The 26,745-nt window shown below is 40.1% G+C and overlaps 1 protein-coding gene across 3 annotated transcripts in view; it reads right to left on the bottom strand.

Annotated features, from left to right (window-relative positions):
- The window catches only part of LOC138760479 (protein kinase C epsilon type), a 680,128-nt gene that overhangs the window by 429,840 nt on the left and 223,543 nt on the right, over positions 1-26,745 (bottom strand). The window lies entirely within an intron of this gene.

The raw sequence follows: 26,745 nt of genomic DNA, 5'->3' as shown, positions 1-26,745 counted from the left end.
TATGAAAGGCATGGTAAGTTGTTTCCATTGGTGGGTGAAGTCTGGAACTGGGGGCACAGCCTCAAGATTCAGGGTACTAGATTTAGGACAGAGATGAGGAGGAACTGCTATACCCAGAGGGTGGTGAATCAATGCTGCCCTATTGAAGCAGTGGAGGCTACTTCAGTAAATATATTTAAGACAAGATTGGATAGATTTTTGCCTAGTCATGGCATTAAGGGATATGAGGAAAAGTCAAGTTCATGGAGATGAGCCTATGATCAGATCAGCCATGATCTAATTGAATGGCGGACCAGGCTTGATGGGTCAGATGGTCTACACCCGCTTCGATTTCTTATGTTATTATGTCCTATTTCTTATATACTCAGTAAAGTAACCCTTAATAATTCATTACACTTTTGTACCTCAGTTACTGAGATTCCCAAGACAGCATTTGTTTGAATCAATGATGTTTGGGCTGGTGATGCCGCTGTTCTACAAATATTCAAGAAAAAATATTCCTTTGGGTGAGGCTTGTTCCTGGTATATCTGTCTTTTTGAAAAATTAATCATTCATTGTGTCAGTTCAGCAGTTTTATCAAGAAAAGAGGAACTTGCAGACATGATAGAATTCAAAAAGAGGACAAGTAAATAAAAAATGGTTGGGAAATAAGATGGATAAACACATCAAACTATACAAAGGCATTCTTTTTAAAAATGGAAGGAATAATTTCATCATTCAACATTTGATAAATTATTGCTTTGAAGATGTGATCCCTCCCTGCATCTAACCTGGATCAACCTTTGTGTTCCTCTTTAGTATTGTTGAACTTTACTGATTCATACAAGCTCATGTCAATGTGCTCCTAGATTACAAACAAGGGATCATTCCCAATCTGCATTAAACATATTTATTTCATTTAAATTAAAAACTTAATTTTATAAAGATGAAATTAAAAGCAATGTGCAAAAATGAATAAACAATGTAATGAGGATATATGATGTCATTAGCACTGACATATGCCAAAAATTATTTTTACCCAAAGAATTAACATATCTCTTTACAGAAAATGACAGACTTTCTGTGCATTTTCAATATTTACTTTTATTCCTACATACCTCTTTGTCCATTAGAGGGTGCTTAAGCTAAAAATGATGCAACCTACAATCCAAGTGAAATGTCCATTTCAACAGCTCCCACTTACAATCCCTAAAAGCAACATATGCACAGACACACTGCAGCCACCTCAAATTATGAGATACACAGTAAGAGTTAAAACATAGAAATACTGGAGGAACTTGCAGTCTAGAGGAGGTTTCGGGCCTGAACCCTTTTTCCAGTGGCAATTTGTCAAATTTTGTGGTTGTTCAACGTCTTTGCAGCACTCATTTGAAAAGGGGATTTGTTTTTTTCCTGTCTTTTCTTTTCTGTGCTTTTGTTTCAGCAGGGATCTCCAGTGCGAAGAAAAGAAATACTTGAAGTGAGGCATGTACCCGGCTGTAGAAGAACATATGTGGGCTTCCAGAGACAGATAAGCATAAACACAGATAGCAATGAATAATACATTAAAATTCAAGAGTATGAATATAAATGGATTGAACAGAAATATCAAAGAAAGCGAGTTCTGGCACACCTCAAAAGAAATTATGGACAGATATAGAGTTCATACAGGAACCACATCTCACCACTAGCCATTTTAATAACTAAAAATGTTGGTGGTGAAGGAAGTTGTAGTGGATCCAAATAGATGATATATATAATAACACACTGTCAAATCTACTCAGAATCTTGGTCACTTATGAACCTTTATGCACCAAACACAGACAATGAGCTCCAAAGGGTCTTTCTTAAATTAGCTGGAGGATAAAACAATGTTTAAATTGGAGGAGATTTTAATTTTAATTTAGATCCTATATTGGATAAATCCACACAGTGAGAAAAACTAAGGCATCAAAAGCAACACAAGCATATGAAGGATCTAAACCTCATTGATGCAGGGAGACGGTTACACCCCCAAGCTAGAAACTACTCCTTTTATTCAAAACCCCATGATTCTTTCACCAAAATTGACTATTTTCTTATGTCAGCACAGTTGGAATTGAGGATGGTCAAATCGGAGTATTTAGCTCGATTATTATCGGACCATGCACCTATGGTACTGACGATAATGATGCCGAAAAAACAGACATCAACATCTAAGTGGCAACTAAATTCTACACTGTTAAAAAGAGAAGACATCTGTATAAGGGAAAAAATTAATGTATTTTGCGAAACTAACTGCCCATCTACTTAGAGCCGTTTCCTACTTGATGGGGCAGATAATATCACACACTAAAAATGTCAAAAAAAAATGGCAGAAATTAACAATCTGGGAAAAGAAATTATGGCATTAGAGAAAAAACATCAAAAATCTGGCTCAAAGGATAAATACCAAACTTTAATAAATATAAAAAGTTAAATACAATACAAACATACAAAATGGAAAAAGATAGAAATATTACAAATTGGGAGAAAGAGAACAAAGTTTTGTCTTGGCAGCTAAAGACAGAGGAAACCTCAAGGACAATCAAAGCAGTTCAACTGGAGTCAGTTAAATTATCTAACGATCTAAAAATAATTAATGATACTTTTAAACAATTCTACACAGAACTATATAAATCAGAATCACCACGGGACAAACAAAGATAGATAACTTTCTGAATGGAATTGAGTTGCCGAGATTGAACCAAGAGGCCTGATGAGGTTAGATGACCCCCCTTACTAGGGAGGAAATTGAAAAAGCTTTGGGACTGTTACAAGCTAATATGTCTCTTAGGGAGGACGGTTTCCCACCTGTGTTTTACAAAAATAAATTTTTAGATTTGTTGATGCCACTCATGATGGGTGTGGTTAATCAAGCAGTGGAGGCAAACACTCTCCTGGACATCTTTTCAACAGCAATTGTGATGTTACCCATGAAGAATAAAGATCCATTAAAACCTGCACCTTACAGACCCATCTCGCTATTAAATATAAAATATTTAATATATAATATTAGCCAAAGCACTGGCTGAGAGATTGGGCCCATATCTCCCAAAATTAATAAATCCGGACCAAACAGGTTTTATATAAAAGAGACATTATGTTGACAATTTGGGAAGATTATTGAATATAATACTTCTGCCACAATCCAGAGAAGATTCCAGTGTAGCAGTATTTCTGAATGCAGAAAAGGCCTTTGATAGATTGGAATGGCCATATCTATTTAAAGTAATGGAAAAATTTGGTCTGGGACAAACATATTAATTGGGTAAATACATTATATTCTAAAGGAGCATAACAAATGGCAGGATACTGAAAATCTGTTCAAGCTACAGTCAGAGGTTCCCACCTGCTACAAAAGAGCATCAATCATCCCAGAGCCCAAGAAGAACAGTGTAAGCTACCTCAATGACTATCACTCAGTAGCACTAACATCTACTGTAATGAAATGCTTTGAGAGGATGGACATGACCAGAAATAACACATACCTAAGCAAAGGTTTGGACCCACTGCAATTCATCTATTGTCACAATGGCTCTCCACTCAGTTCTGGATCATCTTGAAAACAAGAACTCATACTGCTCTTCACAGACTACAGCTCAGCCTTCAACTCCATTAATCCCTCAGTGCTGATTAAAAAGCTTCAAATCCTGGGTCTCTGCACCCCTCTCTGCAACTGGATCCTTGACATCATCATCGAAACACCATAGTCAGTATGAAATGGAAACGTCTGCTCCTTACTATCTACACAGGCGCACCCCAAGGATGCGTGTTTAGCCCACTGCTCTACCCATTATACATCCATACCACAGTTGTCGGCAGAATCACAAACAGCAATAAGGAAGTGTTCAGGAGGGAGATAGATCAGCTTGTTGAGTAGTGTCACAACAACCTTGCACTCAACATTAGGAAAACCAAGGAGATGACTGTAGACTTCAGGAGGAACTCAGGAGAACACAACCCAGTTCTAATCGAGGGCTCTGTAGTGGAGATGGTCAAGAACCTCAAATTCCTGGTGTTAACATCTCCAAAGCGTGGTGAAAGGCATTTGCATAGATGTATGGACTGGCCAGTCCAAACCTACCTGACCTTCCCTAACCCCTCCCTTGTCTCCTCCCCAGATTTCCCAATAAAGGCTGGTGTGCCCGGACTTGCTCCTGTACCTGGAACCTGGCCGACTAGTATATCAGTAATGCTCAGGTTTTTGGTAATTAAAGCCGTTTAATCACTCCATCATGTCAATGTGATTATTGTGTGCTCCACACAAAGATCTGTCCTGGAGCTTCCATGTTGATGCAATCATGAAGGCTTGCCAGTGGCTATACTTTGTGAGGTACCTGAGGAGATCCAGTATGTCACCAAAGTCTCTTGAAAACTTCTAAAGGTGTGCAGTGGAAAGCATTCTGGCTAGTTGCATCAATGTCTGGTACAAAGGTGCCAAACATTAGGACAAGAAAAAACTCCATGGGGTTGTTAATTCTGCCTGTGATATCACGGGCACCAGACTTAACTCCATCGAGGATATCTACAGAAGACGATGCCTTAAGAGTCTCTTCACTCTGCTACCATTGGGAAAAGAGTGTAAGAGCCTCAAGACAAGCACTCAGCAGCATAATGACAGATTTTTCCCCCGCTGCCATCAGATTCCTGAATGATCAATAAACCAAAGACACTGTCTTACTTTAACTTTTTATGTACTGTTTTTATTTATTTTTGTAGGGTGGTTTATACGAATATTTGCACTATGCCTGCTACAAAACATGACAATAAATTCTGACAATCTGCCTTAATACCAGAGCACCACAGGGCTGCATAATTAGCCCCTGCTCTACTCATTTCACACCTGTGAATGTGTGGCTTGATATGATGACATCATTTACAAACATGCTGGCCTTACCACCGTAGTGGGCTACATAAAAAGGGGTGATATGTCACCATATAGATAATAGATTTAAAACTTGGCTGAATCATGTACTGATAACAACTCAATGTCAACAAGATCAAGGAGCTGATTGTAGACTTTAGGAAAGGAAAACCTAGGTGGGTATCAGAGGTGGAGAGGGTAAGCATATTTAAATTCATGGGAGTCATTCTATTGGGTGATGTTTCCTGGACCCATCATATTAATGTCATCATGAGCAAAGCACGTCAGTGCTTCTACTTCCTCATCAAGAGGTTGGGGAATCTCGGTATGTCATCAGAAGCCTTGGCAAACTTCTATAGATGTGTGATGAAATGTTTTCTGCCCATCTTCATCAAGGCTTGGTAAGGGGGCTACCAGTACCACTGAGTGGAAAGCCCTGTGAAAGGTAGCATACTCACCATTGAGAACATCTACATGGAACACTATCATTGGAAAGCAGCATCAAAGATCCATACCACCCAGGACATGCTCTTTTCTTGCTGCTGCTATCAGGAAAGACGTACAGGTGCTACAAGACTTGTACCACCATATTCAGGAACAGTTACTACCCTTTAACTATCGGACTCTTAAACAACAGATTCAATTAGAGACTAGTCTTACATTTCTCATTATTTATTACTGAATATTTTTTTTAATATTAATAGTGTTACGAGCCCAGAGGACCCCAAAACCCAGCAGCAGTAGATATTCACCAGGACAAATGGTTACTTAAACAAAAGTTGATTTTAATTATCTTTGAACATGAAAATATAATCAAACTTTAACTTAACTCTATTGACGTAAGTAACCTAACAACTCCCTTCTAATGCTAAGAGCATGTGTATGTAATGCGTGTGTAAGTTTAGAAAAGTTGTTTGGTTCGCAGTCTAATTTCACCTCTCGTTTCTCCAAGTTCATTGGTTGCAGGCAATTCTTATACTGTGCACAGAATTTAACATATATAAAGTTCACCAGACTTTGGTGCTTGAAGGGTAAATGTTTACCGCTCAGGAAGGTTCTTATTGGTTTTCAGAGAGAAATTTGTTGTTCCAGGACATTCACAACTTATGTACTTCCATCAGTCACCTCAGTGTCTTGCTGACGAAACTTGCCCCTCAGGGTTCTCCAGATGATAATCTCTTTTTTTCAGGTCACACAGAATTCCTTTTTGTTTCCCTTATTCCAAGTGACCGTGCATCTTGGCGCCTCACAGTTTGGCGGGCAGCAACCTCCTTTGAAGGAGACCGCAGAGCCCACCTCACTGACAAAAGGCAAAGGAGGAAAAACCCAACACCCAACCCCAATCAACCAATTTTCCCCTGCAACCGTGTCTGCCTGTCCCGCATCGGACTTGTCAGCCACCAACGAGCCTGCAGCTGACGTGGACATTTACCCCCTCCATAAATCTTCGTCCGCAGAGCCAAGCCAAAGAAGAATTCCAAGTGAAACATTATGCAGCTAGTCCTCTCCTCTTGCATGAACCACAAGGGCTTTGAGGAGGCCATCTTCTAAATGGGCTTTCCAGAAGCTTGCTAGCTTGTCCTGTTCCAGTCCCAGCTGCCTCTGCTGGCTGTAACACTGTAGAATGATCTCTCTCTCTCTCTCTCTCTCTCGCTCTCTCTTAGAAATACTGTTTGACTCTTTCTGCTTGCAAAACCACATGACCCTCTATTCCAGAGCTCTATTCCAGACAGAAGGCGGCTCCGACAAGCTCTTTCATCTGTTGCCTTTTGTAAACAACAATCCATTCGTGAAACTTCTTGTTCACTTTCCAAAGCTCTCGCAAAAGCTGTGGAGCTGATATGTCTAACATTAGCAGAGCTCCAGTATTTCAAATAAGTTCTGTTTTAAAGTGCTTATATGTGACTTACTCTAACAAACCATTTCCAATTTATCTCCCAAAAACATATCTATATACTCTGTTTAAATTTCTCTCTTTTATACACATACCTTTCTTCTTAATTACAGTTTAGAGTTACTAGGCTTTTCACACTGCATTGTAAAATGGAAATTCCCTGGATAATTTCCCAGGAACTCTCCTGTGAATCTGCAGTGTGAAAAGGTTAGCCTGGAAATTTTAATAGTGTCCGCGGCCCTACCTGGTAAGTAGGACCACCCTCTCCATGCAGTGTGAAGAGCCAAATGGCCAAGCAGGGAGACCTCGCGATGATATCATTTGTGTGCTGCATCACGTAGGTGATTAAAATTAAAACTAAAAGATACTTACCGCCAGAGAACAATGAGCCACTTCAACCCATCTTGAGGTCAGCACAATGCAGGATGAATGGCTGTCCTCATTAACCATAATCCCTCACGCTGCTGGAATCTTTCTGGGAAATACAGCTGTGAGAGGGATTATGGGAAACAAAGTCGGCCATTCATGCCACATTGTGTTACTGTCACGACATGCCGAAGCATCCCAGAAAAACGGGTGGGTGGGTGGGTGGCCATCCAATAAATGGATGGGGGGGGAGGGGAGGGAGGGAGTGGGCAGCCGACCTACCAATAGCCAGGAGGGAGGGAGCAGGTGGACAAGCCACCTACTGACAACCAGGAAGGAAGCAGCTGGTGATTGAGGAAGCTACCGACAACCAGGAGGGAGGGAGCGGGCAGGCGAGCAACCTACTGACGGCCAGGATGGAGGAAGCGGGCAGGCGAGCGACCAACAGGCGGGTGGGGAGGGAGCAGGTGGGCTATCAACAGATGGGGTGGGGGATCTTACTCCTGTGAGTGCGTAATTCATCATCGGTTGGGGGTCGGGACTCCCCCTAAATTGCCAGGGAGGGCAAATTCCTAGGAATTTGGACCGCAATGTGAAAGGCATGGGAGGTTCTGAATTCCTGGGAATTCCTCCACGACAAAGTAGGGTGACTTCTTGCCTGTGGTATGAAAACGGCTACTGATAATTTGTAATTCTGACTCGCCCACAAGAAAAAGAATCTCAGGGTTGTATATGATGTTATATACAGTATGCACATTAACAATAAATCAGAATATGGACTACAAATCTATCAATCCGACTGTTGAATAAATTTAGTGGTAACATGCCTTACTGCTGCAGACAGCAATTCTGAAGATTTATAAGATTAAAGAAATTTCTCATCTCAGACTTAATTTTGACCACTTATCATGGATTACCATTTGTCCTCATTCCATGCTTTCGAGCATGAGGAAATAATCCCTCAGCATTTACCTTGCCAAAGTCTTCCTGAACCTTATATACTTCAAACGTCAGTGAGTGCATTGCAACCTTAGCCATAAGAATCAATCTGCATTGCTTCTAAGTATAATCTTCCAGGAGATATAGTGTGTGTGTGGTAGAAATTACAGCAGTTTTTATAAAGAATACCCTCACTTCAGGGCACCATAATGTTCAGGACATTTAGCGACACGTGCTTGTGATAACTCAACTATGTATCATTACTTCAATAGTGCAGGTACAAGGGACTTAGGCTTGCTACTAAGCTTTTGATCAACTTTGGAGTCTGTAGTTGCCATTTTTGAACACGAGGACCAAAGTTGTGCCAATGAATGTCAAAGAAGCCTCTATGAGGCTGAAGAACAAGAATAAAACAGTAAGAGACATTGCCCAAACTTTAGGATTACCCAATATCAATAGTTTGGAACATCATAAGAAAAAAGAGTGTATTGGAAAGTTCAGTAATCACAAAGGGACTAGTTTCCCAAGGAAGATGTCCACTGCTGAAGACAGAAGAATTCTCATCATAATGAAGAAAAATCCTCAAATGTCTGTGCAACAGACCAGAAACACTTTTCAGGTGGCAGGTGTGAATGTGTCAATGACGACTCTCCACAGAAGACTTCATATACAGAAATACAGAGGCTACACTGCAAGATGTAAACCAATGCAAAAGTGGTAAGCTTTGGATCTTGGGCAATTCTTTACACCTCCACACTTAGCATTTCCCATCACTCTGATCTCATCTGTCCACAAGACTTTTTCCAGAATTCTGCAGTTTATTTTAAAAACTTCTTGGCAAACTGTAATCTGGCCATCCTTTCTATGGCTAACTAGTGATTCGCATCTTGGAGTGTGAAACCAAATGTCTCAAACACTATGGTGCCTAAAGTGAGGGGACTATGTATAAAAAGTGTTGTGATTCTACATAGTCAAACTAAAATGTATGCAAATAACACTGAATAAAATTGGAATATGCATTTCAATTGTATGTGAATTGTTTGGGTCAAATTAAAAACTGTGGACCACAGAGGCAAATAAAGAAAAAAAACATTATGGAGGGCACTGTATTTATGTGTGTTTGTATATGTATATAAGAAGGTACTAACAGACGCTAATACAGTAAAATCCCCATTGTCCGGCACCTACAGGGATTGTGGATTTCGGATTTGCAAGTTTTCCGTTTGACTGAGATTCACTCTTTCAATGTCTAATACACCTGTATTAAGGATACACCATTTAAAAGACAAAAGACAGTGCAAAATGTTAAGTAATTTGGGGAAAAAAATTAGTCTTTAAATAGCTAATGTTCACTTTAATCAGTTAATTCCTGTAACTTACAAAATTAAAATTCGAACCCCAGTCACTGGTGCTGTAACAGTGTTCTGCTAGAAGAGACGCTAACCGTAAAATTGTCATAATGAACCATCATCCCCTCGCACTGACAACCTGATTCACCTCCAGGCAAGTGTCTCGGTCAGGCCTTTGGCACAACTTGTCTCATCTCCATACCAGTGTCTTGGTTAGACCCTCAGTGCAGCCTGACTGACCTCCACACCGGTGTCCCAATCAGTTCCTCGGCACACCTTCCCTGCACTGACATCCCGACTCACGTCCACACAAGTGTCCTAGTCAGGCACTTAGCGCAACCCTATTCACCTCCATGCCAGTATCTTGGCCATGCCCACGGTGCACCTTCCTTTAAATTTGAAACCCATTCGCGAGCCACTACACTAACCATGCCACTGTCATAATTAACTCTCCCCTCCCCAAGTTTACAGATAAAGCCTTACTAATATACTTGATAATATCTTCTTTGGTTTGGCTTCGCGGACGAAGATTTATGGAGGGGGTAAAAGTCCACGTCAGCTGCAGGCTCGTTTGTGGCTGACAAGTCCGATGCGGGACAGGCAGACACGGTTGCAGCGGCTGCAGGGGAAAATTGGTTGGTTGGGGTTGGGTGTTGGGTTTTTCCTCCTTTGCCTTTTGTCAGTGAGGTGGGCTCTGCGGTCTTCTTCAAAGGAGGTTGCTGCCCGCCAAACTGTGAGGCGCCAAGATGCACGGTTTGAGGCGATATCAGCCCACTGGCGGTGGTCAATGTGGCAGGCACCAAGAGATTTCTTTAGGCAGTCCTTGTACCTTTTCTTTGGTGCACCTCTGTCACGGTGGCCAGTGGAGAGCTCGCCATATAACACGATCTTGGGAAGGCGATGGTCCTCCATTCTGGAGACGTGACCCGTCCAGCGCAGCTGGATCTTCAGCAGCGTGGACTCGATGCTGTCGACCTCTGCCATCTCGAGTACTTCGACGTTAGGGATGAAAGCGCTCCAATGGATGTTGAGGATGGAGCGGAGACAACGCTGGTGGAAGCGTTCTAGGAGCCGTAGGTGATGCCGGTAGAGGACCCATGATTTGGAGCCGAACAGGAGTGTGGGTATGACAACGGCTCTGTATACGCTTATCTTTGTGAGGTTTTTCAGTTGGTTGTTTTTCCAGACTCTTTTGTGTAGTCTTCCAAAGGCGCTATTTGCCTTGGCGAGTCTGTTGTCTATCTCATTGTCGATCCTTGCATCTGATGAAATGGTGCAGCCGAGATAGGTAAACTGGTTGACCGTTTTGAGTTTTGTGTGCCCGATGGAGATGTGGGGGGGCTGGTAGTCATGGTGGGGAGCTGGCTGATGGAGGACCTCAGTTTTCTTCAGGCTGACTTCCAGGCCAAACATTTTGGCAGTTTCCGCAAAGCAGGACGTCAAGCGCTGAAGAGCTGGCTCTGAATGGGCAACTAAAGCGGCATCGTCTGCAAAGAGTAGTTCACGGACAAGTTTCTCTTGTGTCTTGGTGTGAGCTTGCAGGCGCCTCAGATTGAAGAGACTGCCATCCGTGCGGTACCGGATGTAAACAGCGTCTTCATTGTTGGGGTCTTTCATGGCTTGATAATATACTAATAAAGGTAAAGACTCTTTCAGGTAGGGATAGAGAGACACTTTGGGAGAGTCACCACAGTGGCAACGGCTGGCTCTTCATCTTGGGTGCAGCCATTTTATTCAAACACAACGTTATTGAAACTTTATTCAAACAGCTACTGCAGGCAGGGCACGACCAGAGCATTCCATTGGCTGAAAGCTTGTTCGCATCTTCACCAAGGGGTTGTGTGTTGCTTTGAAGAATATTAACTTTTTTTTTAACTATTATTTAAAACTTTATTCATTCTAAAATCGATTTATTTCTTCTTTTTTTGCCAGTTGTTTGCATTTCCACTAGATTGAGTGCTGGATAACGGGGATTTTACAGTATTACTAAAATCTGTGTGATTTAAGCCTTACAAGTATCTCACTTTAAACAAGAGCAGCCAAATTTCAATCACATATTTAAAATGAATCACTCGTGATCTTCCACAGCAGTAAGTCATGAAAATTGTGTTTCTGATTTCCAGTGTTGCACAATTTGTCAGCTTGAAATGCACAAACAAATATGACAGAATGAGAAAAAAACATTCTATCAAGGGACTACTTCCCACACTAGTGACTATGGTTTCCTGAATGAGGCGAGAAACCAGATTAAACAAGCGAGAGAAATTGAGCAGCTTGATATATAACATTAAATATTATGTACCAATTTTCTCTCCATAGTTCCAGCTTCTTGACAGTACACAAAGTTGTGGTCATTCAAATCAGTATGGGGCGCTAACAAAATTGTCCATCATCTCATCCCTCTAACCAGCTTAACGTCCACTCTGATCCGACAGAAAAGGGAATAACTTTTATAATTAAGGACAGTTCTATAAGAATGGATGTTAAAATCTATCATTAATGCTGCAATAAATGCACAAACTTCTTGTTAGACCTTTCTGGAGTGATAGGTTCAGATATACTGTACATTCTTATATACCATATTTTTACACATATAACACATGCATTATATGTGTATTTTACATACCAGGTTACCCCCCCCCCCCTCCCCGCGCATTATATGCATGTGCGTGCTATATGAGAATATTTTTACATGTTGAAAGAATGTGCACAATTTATAGTGTCCATGGGAAAGACGCAATTTATAACGAGTTTGGGAATATTATAGTGAGGGTGTGAATATAATAGCGGCAATACAAAAATGAGCACAATTTATAGCAGGCATGGGAAATTTGATCTTGGGAATACATCCTTGAACTGAATGCCATAACAGGACATTCTGGCTTGGCCACTGCTCCTTATCAATGTTAATTGCCCAAACCTGTCCCCAAGGGAGGAGATTAACAGATCAAGTATCTCTGATTTGAGACAACATTAGACAACATTAGAGAAGGAGCAGTGTTAGATCTACTGTTGGCAAATGGGATGGGTCAAGTGACGGAGGTTAGTGTTGGCGAGCACTTCGGGTCCAGTGATCATAATGCCATCAGCTTCAATGTCATTATGGAAAGAGAGAAATTAGGGCCAAGGATTGAGGTTTTTGATTGGGGAAAAGCTAGATTTGAGGAGATGCGAAAGGACTTGCAGGGTGTGCATTGGGACAATTTGTTTTATGGGCAGGATGTAGTAGAGAGATGGAAGTCTTTTAAAGATCAGATTTTGAGAGTGCAAAAGCTTTATGTTCCTGTTAGGTTAAAAGGAGGGGCAAAAGGTTTGAGAGAGCCGTGGTTTTCAAGGAATATTGGAAACTTGGTTCGAAGAAAAAGGGAGGCATACATTAGATATAAGAAGCATGCAGTTAAGGAGATGTTTGAAAGATACATTGAATGTAAGAGGAATCTTAAGAGAGGAATTAGGAAAGCTAAAAGAAGGTACGAGAAAACTATGGCAAGCAGGGTGAAAACTAATCCAAAAGAGTTCTACAAATATGTTAATGGTAAGAGGAAAGCTAGAGACAAAATTGGTCCCTTAGAAAATCAGAGCGGAAAACTGTGTGTGGAGCCTAGAGAAATGGGGGAGATATTGAACAGTTTCTTTTCTTCGGTATTCACTAAGGAGAAGGATATTGGGAGATGTGAGATAAAAAAAGCAAATTGGGTAAATATGGGGAATATAGAGATTACAAAAGGTGTAGTTTTAAGGCTTTTGAAGAATATAAAGGTGGATAAGTCTCCGGGACCAGACGGGATCTTCCCCAGGACATTGAGAGAAGTGAAAGAGGAAATAGCAGAGGCTCTGGCGGTAATTTTCCAAATGTCATTAGATATGGGAATAGTGCCGGAGGATTGGCGCATTGCGCATGTGGTTCCGTTATTTAAAAAGGGTTCAAGGAGGAAGCCTGGCAACTATCGGCCTGTAAGTTTGACGTCTGTGGTAGGTAAATGAATGGAGAAAATTCTTAGAGATAGTACTTATAAACATCTGGATAGACAGGGTCTGATCAGGAACACTCAACATGGATTTGTGGGAGGAAGGTCATGTTTGACCAATCTAATTGAATTGTTTGAAGAGGTGACTAGGAATGTGGATGAGGGTAGCGCAGTGGATGTTGTCTATATGGACTTCAGTAAGGCCTTCGATAAGGTACCACATGGAAGGTTAGTTAGGAAGGTGCAGTCTTTAGGTATAAATTTTAAGATAGTCAAATGGATTGAACATTGGCTGAAAGGGAGAGGCCAGAGAGTGGTAGTGGATAATTGTCTGTCAGGTTGGAGGCCGGTGACCAGTGGTGTGCCTCAAGGATCTGTATTGGGTCCATTGTTGTTCGTTATATACATTAATGATCTAGATGATGGGGTGGTGAATTGGATTAGTAAATATGCAGACGATACTAAGATAGGTGGAATAGTGGATAATGAAGAAGGTTTTCAAGGATTGCAGAGGGATTTGGGCTGCTTAGAAAAGTGGGCTGAAAAATGGCAGATGGAATTTAATGCTGATAAGTGTGAGGTGCTTCATTTTGGTAAGAAGAATCAGAATAGGACATACGTGGTAAATGGGAGAGCATTGAGGAATACAAAAGAGCAGAAAGATTTAGGAGTAACGGTACATCGTTCCCTGAAGGTAGAAACTCACGTGAATAGGATGGTGAAGAAGACTTTTAGTATGCTGGCCTTTATCAATCATTGCATGGAATATAGGAGTTGGGAGGTGATGTTAAGATTGTATAAGACGTTGGTGCGGCCTAATTTGGAGTTCTGTGTGCAGTTCTGGTCGCCTAATTATAGGAAGGATATAAACAGAGTGGAGAGAGTGCAGAGAAGGTTTACCAGAATGTTACCTGGGTTTAAGCATCTAGAGTATAGGGAGAGATTGGACAGATTAGGTCTTTATTCTTTGGAGCGTAGAAGGTTGAGAGGGGATTTGATAGAAGTATTTAAGATTATGAAAGGGATAGACAGAGTGGATGTGGATAGACTATTTCCATTAAGAGGAGGAAAGATTAAAACAAGAGGACATGAGTTAAGAATTAAGGGGCAGAGGTTTAGAGGTAACATGAAGGGGAACTTCTTTATACAGAGAGTGGTAGCCGTGTGGAATGATCTTCCAGGAGAAATAGTGGCGGCGGAGTCAATTGTATTATTTAAGAAAAGGTTGGACAGGTATATGGATGAGAAGAAGATGGAGGGTTATGGGCATTGTGCAGGGAGGTGGGACTAGAAAGGGGTGTTTGGTTTGGTGCGGACTAGAAGGGCCTAATGGCCTGTTTCCGTGCTGTAATTGTTATGTTATGTTATGTTATGTTATAAATCTTGCTTATCTCTGAAGTCTGTCTTCAATCTATTTAATTGATTCCTCTCCAAAGCTTATTAGATCAGGCTGGATATCATCCATATAATGGTCGATTGACACCTCTGGGGGAAGTTGACTGGATGTTAATTGTAGGAGATTAACTGTGGCTGATATTGGTATGTTCTTTGTCTCATGTCCTATTTAAATACAAATTGCTTTTGTCAGTCGGAATTTAGAATACTACACGTGAATTGTTATACAAAAATATTTTTACATAATTTATGATTTTCTGCATGTTACATACTGCACGTGTGCATTGTAGGTGTGAAAATACTGTAATAGTCAAATTATGTGGACCAATTTTTAAGGTACAATTTAGACGATCAATGATTATATGCATACTACTTTTGACTGCAGTAATATCTGCATTGTTCAAGGGGTCAGGAGTTCTAATGGGCAGACGGGCAGCCGGAACAGGGTAATATGTCTGCATTTGGGTGCTGGGAGCTTGGATCAATGGGTGGTAAGTCCGTGTTTGGAGCACTGAAGCTCTGGTGTCAAGCAGAAGGGGGTTTGGTGAGAGTTCATAGTCAGGACGTCGGGAGTTCTGATAGGAAAGTGGCCGGGGCCAAAAATAGAAGGACTGACTTTTACACATGATATTTGGAAAATACCAGATCTTTGGAACAAAAATAAGGGGTCGACTTATACATGGTATCGACTATTACACATGTATATACGGAAGTTAGCAAATCTTGGGGCTGAAATAGGAGGGAGTAAAGGGTTGATTTAATAGGATAATCTCAATGTTTAAAGGATTAAATCATTAAAACTAGAAACAAAATCTTGTACTGTGTTCCCTGGAGTTCAGAGGATTGAGTGTGATCTAATCTTATGATGGATGCTTTCTTTGAAAGAGATTAAAGAACAAAGAGGCATCATCCTAAAATTAGAATAATCTAATTAAAGAGCAAAATCAAGAAACACTGGCCTTGAATTTTATCTGTGTCTGAAAAGGTAAGCTGAAGAGACATTGCCTAGCACTCACAATGACTATTCAGGTCATCGAGAAGCCAAGGACTAACTGAACCACTGTCATAATCTTCTTCCAGTGCTATTGATCTGGAACCTGGGTCAAAGAGGTTGGGGCTAGTTGCCCAATTGGAACTTGGACATTTTGGATGGGTTTAGAGATAATAAGAGCCTGATCTAGGCTGGTGGATAAGGAGACAAATGGCAGGGAATTAATTTGACAATGCCAATGCCATTGCATATCAAGAATTGGTGGTTAGACTAGCCTTTGTTGGAGATGCTTTGTGGCCAGTAGTTCTGCAGAAATGCCACTTGCTGAACAAGAGGCTATGGATGCTGGAATCTATAGAGCACAAAACAAACTGCAGGATCAACAGGCAGCATTCATAGAGGGAAATGGACATCTGAAATTTTGGGTTGAAACCCTGCTTCATGACTAAAATAGGAGAAGGGATACAGCTAATATTAAAGAGAACAGCAGGTGGGATCAGGTGGTGATTGGTGGACATAGGAAGGGTGTAGGATGATGGATAGAATGGGGCCAAAAGGGGTGGAGTTGGGAGATAGGGGAAGGATGATGACAGGTGCAAGCAGACAAAGGGATAAATGGGGGCCAGATGAAGCAAAGGGTGGGCAAAGACGGAGAAAACAACTCCATCTTGAAGTTCAACAATGACATCACCACAGTTGTAACCGGAGAATCAAATAATGATGAGACAGAATACAGGAAAGAGATTGGGAGTCCAGTTGCATGGTGCCAAGATAACAATTACTCTCTCAATGCCAGTAAAACAAATAGCTGACCATCGACTTCACGAGGGGGTGTGGGGTTGAGCCCACTTCCTGCTACATCAACAGAGCTGAAGTGGAGATAGTAGATAGTTTCAAGTTCTTGGGAGAACATTTCCAGTGACATAACCTGCACCAACCATGTCAATGCAGCAGTTAACAAAGCACACCAATCCCTCTACTTCATTATAGGATTTAATAAGTTCAGTATGTCTCCATATGAATTTCTGCAGCTACACTGCTGAGAGCATCCTAGCTTGATGCATCACAACATGGTATGGGAGCTGATCCACCAATGATTGGAAGAAGCTGCAGAAGGTGGTGAATGTAGATTAGACCACCACCCATACCATCCTCTCATCCATGGATTCCATCTCTACTTGCGCTCTATCTATACTGCCTTGGAAAGGCAGTCAATATACTGAAGGATCTATTCCACCTTGAACATCATGTCTTCTCCCTCCTCCTGACAGTGAAATCACACACTAAAACCTAAAGCCAATTTCTTCTCTGCTGCCATCAGGTTCCAGAATGAACTTCACAAGAGTGACATCATGTTGCTTTTGCTGTGTATCAATTAGTCTTTTCACTGTAACACTGTATTCTGTAAATATTCTGTCTGTTGGAGTTGACTACAGAAGAACCTTCTTCACTGTAATAGGTAAAATATGACAATAAACTTGAACTTGGTGGAATCATACAAGGGAAGGATGGTAGCTAAATGGGAACAATGGGGAACAGAATGTGGTGGGAAGGTGGAAGTGGGGAGAGGAAAGGAACTGGGTCACAGGGTGCTGAAGATAGAAGAAAGTGCTTTGTGAGAGGAGCTAAGTAGATGAAAGGGAGATAGAAAGGGATTGAGGAGGCATAGATCAGTTTAAGATGAAGAATTCAATGTTCAAGCCATTGGTTTGTAGACTTTTGAGATGGGATATGTGGTGTTGTTTTTCAAACTTATGTTTGGTCTCAATTCTGCCAATGAAGGACAAGGAAAGATAGGTCAATGTATAGGTGGCAAATGGATGCTTCAGGGTCAGAGCTAAGATTACTTGCTTCATATCCATTCATGCCCAGAGGTTATCCATGTTTTGTGGCAAAATTATTTAAATTCTTGAGGAGTTGTGTATGGAATTGAACATTATGCCATCATTATTGAACTTTCTCACTTTCTCAAGGAAGGAAAGGTATTAATGAAGATGCTTCAGCCTACACCCCTCCCCAAGGAAATCTGTGCTGTGACATCAGGGAGCTTTGATAATCTTTCTTTGTCATTGTGAATCTGTGCCACCAGATCCCTGGTAGAGTTTTCTTGTTTGTGCACTGCTTACATCTGTCATTGTTTTGAATATCTTAATATTTTCTATCAATACTCTGATTCAAGAACCCCAATTTCTTACAATTCAAGCTTGTAAATGATTTTTAAAAATCTCCATCATTCTAAATAACTTTAAATCCTTCCTCACATATTGAGAAAAATTGTTACAATCTAGTGCCTTAACTAGAATTTTATAAAGTTTTAGCATTACTTGCATGTTTTTGTACATAAACCCTGCTTTGGAAAGGCACATGCATGAGTCATGCAAGTGACGTCAGATACATGGAGTTCTGTTGCATGGGGAGTTTTCAGTTTGGCGTCATCTTTCCTGAATACCTCTCCTCCCAAATATTGTTACTTTCAAAGGAGAAATGCACAACAAAGAATCAACCAAGTTAAAATATCCACACTCCAGACGACGGGATCTATAGGATTTCAGAAAAAGGACATCGGGAGGGAAAATTTGGTGAAAAAAAAAATGACAAAGAGTCAGGCTACAGCGAAATGAAAGCACATGCCTGTCAGCAGGAAAAAAAAGGAAGGAACTCGAAAATAAAACACCATAAAAGTGAGTTAGATAAAGAAAAAATGAGACGTCACATTCATGAGCCAGGATTAGAACAGCTGGGAAACCACAGCCAGAACAGCTGGAGGCCAAACTCAGGAGCTGGGTCTGGAAAAGCCAGGGAAACCAGGGCTGGGTCAGCTGGGAGCCACCCTCAAGACCCAGGACCGGAACAGCTGAGGAAACTGGGGCTGGGGCAGCCAGGGTCCAGACACCGAGTGAGAGGCCAAGATAGTAGGCATAGGATGTCCATAGAAGGGCTGGGCAGCCAGGACCAGGACTGTCAGGACAGGACACACAGCAAGGGGCAGGATACTGCCAGCCCGGAGAATGTGTGGAAAAGTAATGCACTAGCCAGCAAGTCAGTCATCGGTTTCAATGCAGCACCGGGACTTCAGGATATCTGGGAGGAGATGGATCTTCAGAGTATCTGGGAAGAGATTGGAATTCCAAAAGATCAAAGATTGCAAAGAAGAGGCGTGGCCATGCTGGGTGGCTGAGCAGACGTGTTTCTCTGTGCTCTCCGATAAAATCCTCTAAAAGACGACCAAAAAGTGGTTTTAAAGAAAAATTTTCAACTACAAAAGTGAGGATAAATCACTAAGAGATTAACATTGAACATCATACAGACCAATAACATTTTTGAATACAGATTATAAATTAACAGCAAAATTACTAGCAAACAGACTGAATGACTGTGTACCAAAATTAGTAAGGCAAGATCAAACTGGATTTGTTTAAAAAAAAGACGGGCAGCAGATAATGTTGTAAACTTATTAATTTAATTCATGCAGCACAAATAAATAAAACACCAACGGTAGCTGTTACATTAGACACAGAGAAAGCCTTCAACAGGGTAGAATGGAATTATTTGTTTAAAGTGTTACAGAAATTTAAACTACTGGAAAAATGTATTAACCGGATTAGAACATTATATAATGGACCACGAGCAAAGGTAGTAATAAAGGGATATGATTCAGATCACTCTAAATTAAGCAGGTCAACAAGACAGGAATGCCCATTATCCCTTTCACTGTTTGCTTTGCCTATTGAACCACTAGCGGAGTTGATAAGGAAGGAAACTATGATAAAAGGAATAAAAATAAAAGAGAAAGAATATAAAATCAGCCTATTTGCAGATAACATCATAGTATATTTAACAGAACCAGATAATTCAATAAAAAAAACTATATACAAAACTGAAAGAGTATGGAGAGATATCAGGGTACAAGATTAACACCAATAAAAGCGAAGTGATGCCAATGAACAAAGTTGATATTCAGAATTTTAAAAATAAATCCTTTTTAAATGGCAATCACAGGTGATACTTTACTTTGGTATCAGAATAGATAACAACCTAAACCATTTATACAAATTAAACTATGAACCATTAATTAAAAAAATACAGGAAGATTTAGAGAATTGGAAAGAACTACCGTTAACTTTAATAGGAAGAGTAAACTGTATTAAGATGAATGTGTTCCCACAAGTGCAATATCTATTCCAAACATTATCAATTCCCCTGACAGAAAAACTTTTTGAAAAACTGAAGAAAATAGTAAGGAAATTTTTATGGAAAGGTAAGAAATCAAGAATAGCGCTAGAAAAATTAACATGGAGTTACAAACAAGGAGGGTTACAGCTACCAAACTTCAAAAATTACTACAGGGCAGCACAGTTAAGGTACATCAGATTTTTATCAGAGAGGAGAAAAACCGGACTGGACGAAGATAGAATTAGACAAATTGGGAGAAAATATCCCAGAACACATACTTTAGAAATGGGATGAAAAATTGGTGCAATATAACAATTCACCAGCACTACATCACATACTTAAATTATGGAAAAGAATATACCTGGAAGAAAAAAAGATAAATTATTAAATACCAAAAATGATATTAACACAAAACCCATTAATTCATTTTACAATAGATAATTTATTTTTCAAGGAATGGGATAGAAAAGGAATCAAGAAAATAGAAGATTGCTTTTTGGGAAATAATTTATTAACATTTGAGCAATTAAAAGATAAATATAGAATAACACAAGGTGCAATGTTTACATATTACTAATTGAAAAACTTATTTAAAAGATAAACTGGGAAATAGCTTGAGATTACCAGAAAGTAGCGGCTATGAATATTTAATCACAGACACAATGATAATTAAAAAGTTTATTACCAACATGTACATCAAATTGAAATATAAGCATCAAAAGATTTATAAAAAATATGTATATTAAACTGCAAGAAAAGGAAAATGAGGAAACAAATGGTAAAACTAAACAAAAATGGGAACAAGATTTAAATATAAAGATAAAAAAGGAAACATGGGAGAAGTTATGCTCTGGAACGATGAGAAATACAATAAATACGAGGCTGCGTATGATACAATATAATTGGTTACACAGACTATACATTACACCGCAAAAGTTAAATAAATGGGACCCAACAGTATCTGATAGATGTTTTCGATGTAAAAAAGAAAGGGGAACAACAATTCATGCAATCTGGACATGTGAGAGAGTAGAAAAATTTTGGGATGATCTCAATCAGATATTAAATAAAATAACAGAAAACAATATACCAAAGAATCCAGAGATCTTTCTCCTAAGTAACATAAAAAATAAAGAATTTGGAATTGACTTGGAGGATGCACAAAAAAGATTTGTTAAGATAGCCCTAGCTGTAGCAAAAAAATGTATTATGTCAACCTGGAAATTGGAAGATAATTTGAAAATACAACAATGGTATATAGAAATGAATAAATGTATTCCATTAGAAAAAATAACATATAGTTTAAGAAATAATATTGAAATATTCGAACAAGTATGGGAGCCTTACATTAAATACAATAGCGAAAACCTACCGGGAACAAACATTACCTAAGTTGATGGAAGGAGAAGAAAAGAAAAGAATGGACTCAGTAGAATTTCTGGTGTATTTTTGTTGAATGACAACATTGTCTAACTGAATTAATGCAACCTAGATTGTATAACTAAAATGGATGAGAGGGGGGGGGATGGGGGGGTGGCTTGGGAGGAGGGAGGGGGGAGGGAGAAAAAGTCACTGTAAAGGTGTGGAAAAGAAAAAGTGTATATCATGGCTATTGTGATTTATGGTGTGAAAAATAAAAAATTAAAAAAAAAAAAAAAAAAAAAATTGAAATATAAGCAAGAGGATGAAATAAAGAATAAACCGAAACAAAATTTGGAAAAATATTTAAATACAGAGATAAAGAATGAAAAATGGGAGGAGCTAGGTATAGGAACGATGAGGAACACGTTAAATACTAAATTACGTATGATACGATATAACTGGCTACATAGATGAACTTGGCGACCGAATGCACATTGAACGCCCTCATCGAACATTGGGACTGAGGAGAATAGGTGAAGCCCATCCTCAACCTGTTCTGTTGAAATTGCTGAGCTTCAAAGATAGAGAGATGATCCTAAGAGTTGCTTAGGATGAAAATACTCGAAACTCTGGTTCTCTCTTGAAATGGGACAATGCAGAGATCATGTTCTTCCAGGACTTTAGTAAAGCGGTGATTCAGAGAAGAAGACAATTTGATGTGGTCAAGAGGCAATCCGAGAAAAGAACTTTAAATATACAATGCTGTACCCAGTAACATTGAGAGTGGACATTTCCGAATGCAATAGAAGACATTTTAAATCAAAAGAAGAAGTGGAAGAGTTTATTGAACAACTATGAAGAGGAACAGTGAAGCCAATGGTGAAAGGCTGGTAAATCAGATATTTAAGACATAGTGAAGTTTTTTTTTTCTGTGGTGGTCATCTTAATTTTTATGGCGAAATGTCAAAGTTTTATCCTATCCATGTCTCAGGGAGCTCAAAGAATGGAAAGAATGTTCTGAAGGTACAGCATGGTACAACTCTGACTTAAGGGGCATAATAGCGTCAATAGGGGGGGAGATAGTTTTCAAAATGGCACTTTAGAGTGGGGTTCTTCCTTTTTCCCTGAAGGTTCTCATGGGCTTTTCTTCGCAGGCCTTGGGGGCTTCCTGTCTACATCACCACCGAGGTGGAGGCTGCATGATATTTAGGGCAAAGTCATAGATCACGAAACCATTTCCATACTTGTATATTTGCACAGAATTTTTAATGTTATTATGGATAAGTCATTGAAGTTTATAAGTTTTAATGTCAAAGGTTTGAACGGGTCAAAAAAATACTCTCATATTTAAAAAAGATAAAAAGCTGACACAGTATTTCTCCAAGAAACACATCTTACTAAAATGCAACACGGCAAATTGAGGCAATTGTGGGGGAGGTGGGCCAGGATTTTCTCTTCCTCATTCAATTCGAAAGCAGCGGGTGCAGCAATTTTGATTTTGATTAATAAGAATAAGAAATATGTTGCCATCACATGGAAATCATATACACCAATTTCTCTCAAGAGATGAATATCAGAAATGCACAGTTGTAGTCCTATGGAAAAGATTACTTATAATTTAAGAAACAAACACGATACATTCCTGAAAACCTGACAACCGTATTTGAACTTTATTTGGTGCACAATAAAGTAAATACATGATCTGTCTTCAACCTTATACTATTATATTTATGAGGGTTTATATAAATCAGAATTGACAGGGAGGTCCGATAAAGCCAGTGAGTTCCTATCTAAATTAGAGTTACCAAGTTTAGACCCAGAAGAACAGGAAGGCCTAGATCTTCCCTTTATGGAAGAAGAGTTAGGGAAAGAATTGAATTTACTAACAAGTCTCCGGGGAGGATGGGGTTCCACCTGAGCTTTATAAGGAATTTAAGGATTTATTGATGTCTCTCTATATAGAGAGGTGGTACACCAGGCAATTGAGACCCATACCCTCCCGGAATCTTTTTCCACAGCAATCATTAAGACAACCCTTAAAAAAGGGAAAGATACTCCAATGCCATCTTCTTATTGGCCCATTTCACTGTTAAACACAGACTACAAGATACTGGCCAAAGCCCTGGCAAATAGATAGGAGAAACATTTGTCAAAACTAATAAAAACCAAATGTGCTTTGTGCAAAAGCGACAGGCAGTGGACATCATTGGGAGGCTGTTGAGTATAATGCATCTGGCACAAACCAGAAACAAGAGAAGTTTAGCTGTGGCTCTGGATGCAGAAAAGGCATTTGACAGATTGAAGTAGGATTTCTTATTCAAAGTGCTGGAAAAGTTGGGGTTAGGGCCAACTTTTATAAATTGGATAAGGGCACTGTACCATGCACCCAAGGCTAAAGTTGTGACCAACAGACAAATTTCTCCAGCTTTCCCCATAGACAAGATCAAGTAGACAAGGGTTCCTGCTATCTCCAGTCCTGTTCATACTAGCCATGGAGCCATTATCTGAAGCCACTCACCAGGATCCAGACATCAAGGGTTTTAGAGTAGGCCAAGAATTTATTTGCTGAAGATGTACTGATATATCTGACAGACCCAGCAAATCTCATTGTCCAAGCTGCACTCTACTCTGGAGGACTATGGAAGATCACCGGGTATAAGGTCAATTGGGACAAGAGTGAAACTATGCCACTTACTAAGGGGAATTACAGTCAATACCAAGAAAAGTTATTTAAAGTGGCCACAAAATGGGATTAAATATCTAAGAGTCAGAATAGACAATAACTTGAATAATTTATATAAACTAAATTATACCCCCTTGCTTGGGAAAATGGGGAAAGATGGATGTCCTTCCCCATGACTTTAGTGGGTAGGGTCAACTGTATTAAAATGAATGTGTTAATATGATAGAGGAATTAGGGGATATGGGGAGAAGGCAGGTAGGTGGAGTTAGGTCATAAATTAGATCAGCCATGATCGTATTGAATGGCGGAGCAGGCTCGATGGGCTATTTTTGGCCTACTCCTGTTCCTACTTCCTATGTTCCTATGTGTTGCCAAGTCTTCAGTACCTCTTCCAGACACTGCCCGTGGCGTTGCCCTGGAATTCTTCCAAAATTTCCTTTCATGAATAAGATGGAATGGAAAGTAGCCAGGGTCTCTATGGCAAATGTGACCTGGGATTACAGTCTGGGCGGATTATGAATTCCAGACCAAGAAATACTATTGGGCAGCCCAATCGAGATACATCGCCTCACTCTTTGAAGGGGGAGATGTACCATCCTGAGTACAAATTGATCTACATGGGGTAGACGAGAAAGTCTACATGGGGTAGACGAGAAAGTAGCAGAGGACTTTATAAATGGAATGCTTAATTGTTAGCTGGGAAAACCGGTAACCCTGTACTAAAACAAATTATTTTCATTTGGAATAAAATTAACCAATATCCTGGAATGAAAGGTGAGCTGTCCCCAAAAACACCCCTGACTCCAAATAGATTAATAAAATTGACAGTAGGTAACAAGATCCTGGACATCTGGCATCATAATGGCATCAGGTGTGTAGAGGACTGTTACAAGCAGGGGCAACTAATATTGTTTGAACAACTCAGGCATAATTTATCAAATAAGATATTCCACTCCTACCTTCAGATAAGATCATTTTGTAGGACAAATTAGGTCCAACCATAGACCTGCCAACATGAAGTGACAGAGGCCACAATTCGAAGGGGGAACACACAGAAGTTCATCTTGGCAATGTATCTTTTGCTCCAAGCGGAATTTCCTGAACCAGGCATTCATAAATCAAGGCAGAGGTGGGAGTCTAAACTAGAAATAATGATTAATAAATGGTACTGGTCTGACTTTAAGGTATAGGCTGGTACAATACAACTTTCTATACCAGCTGAACCTGATGCCTCAAGAATTGAACAGATCTAAACCAGAATTGTCAGACCAATGCTTTTAATGTGGCATTGAGATAACCTTTGTGCATGCAACCTGGACATGTACCAAGGTGAGAACCTTCTGGGTAGAACTAGGCTAAGTCCCATAAAAATATATAGATAAATATTTCCACAGAACCCAGAGTTGTTTCTGCTGGAAAACATAATGGACACAAGACTTACAATAAACCTGTCCAAATTTCAAATCCAATTTGTAATGATCACATCGGCAGTGGTCAGGAAGTGCATAGTGGTTACCTGGAAATCCAACACCTGCCTGAGCATTACTTGCTGAAACATAGAAATGCAAAGGTGTGGTCCCCTAGAGAAAATTACTTGCAAATTAAGAAAAAAGTTTAACACTTTTTTTTAAAATTGGCAACCAAACTTACATTCCATTGGAGCATGTTTATAGTTTGGACCATCACGCCTTACTGCCCTACCTCCTCCGTCTATCCCTCAATCAGTGAGGGGTGGGAGTGGTGGGGGGGGGGGGTCGGGTGGAGAGCAGTGGGTTTCATTCCCATCCCAGCCAGGAAAAGTCAAGAGAAGAAAACTGCCTGAGCACTGGACGCTGTGTTGCGACAAACCCATAAAACTCTAATGTATGTTGTTGTGTCTTGAATGTTGTGTATAGCTGTGGTTCTTCTTTTTCTTTTTCTTCTTTGGCTTGGCTTCGCGGACGAAGATTTATGGAGGGGGTAAAAAGTCCACGTCAGCTGCAGGCTCGTTTGTGGCTGACAAGTCCGATGCGGGACAGGCAGACACGGTTGCAGCGGTTGCAGGGGAAAATTGGTTGGTTGGGGTTGGGTGTTGGGTTTTCCTCCTTTGCCTTTTGTCAGTGAGGTGGGCTCTGTGGTCTTCTTCAAAGGAGGTTGCTGCCCGCCAAACTGTGAGGCGCCAAGATGCACGGTTTGAGGCAATATCAGCCCACTGGCGGTGGTCAATGTGGCAGGCACCAAGAGATTTCTTTAGGCAGTCCTTGTGGTTAGTTAAGTGTTAAATGTGGGGGTTGGGGAGGGAGGGAGATCTAAAGGCCTTGAACTCTGCAGAAAAATGTATAAAATGGATAATTTTAAATTGTAGTCAATGCTGATACTGTTAACATTGATACTGATAGTATTGATAACTGTTTGAGTTTAAGTTTGGAAAATCATAAGTAAAATATTCAAAAAACCTCCTAATCCTATCGCATTGGAAACCAGGATTTTGGAATTATGGCGGCAGTTTCCACAAGGAATCATGGACCAAGTTATTCAGAATTACATGCCACATGTTGAGTTGCAGAAAACAGCAATAGGCCAGCTAGATTTTCTGAGATGCGCTGCTGGTCTCCTTTGCTGCACAAGGCAGTGGTTCTCAACCTTTTTTCTTTCTATTCACTACCACTTTAAGTATTTTCTAAGCCATAAGTGCTCTGTGATTGCTTAAGGTGGTATGTGGGTAAAAAGAAGTTTGAAAACCACTGTTTCAATCATACCTAATTGACTTGTTATGTGCAC

The sequence above is a fragment of the Narcine bancroftii genome, chromosome 4 (assembly GCF_036971445.1).
Source record: "Narcine bancroftii isolate sNarBan1 chromosome 4, sNarBan1.hap1, whole genome shotgun sequence".
NCBI classification, from domain to species: domain Eukaryota; kingdom Metazoa; phylum Chordata; class Chondrichthyes; order Torpediniformes; family Narcinidae; genus Narcine; species Narcine bancroftii.
This window is presented reverse-complemented; position numbering and strand designations above follow the sequence as displayed.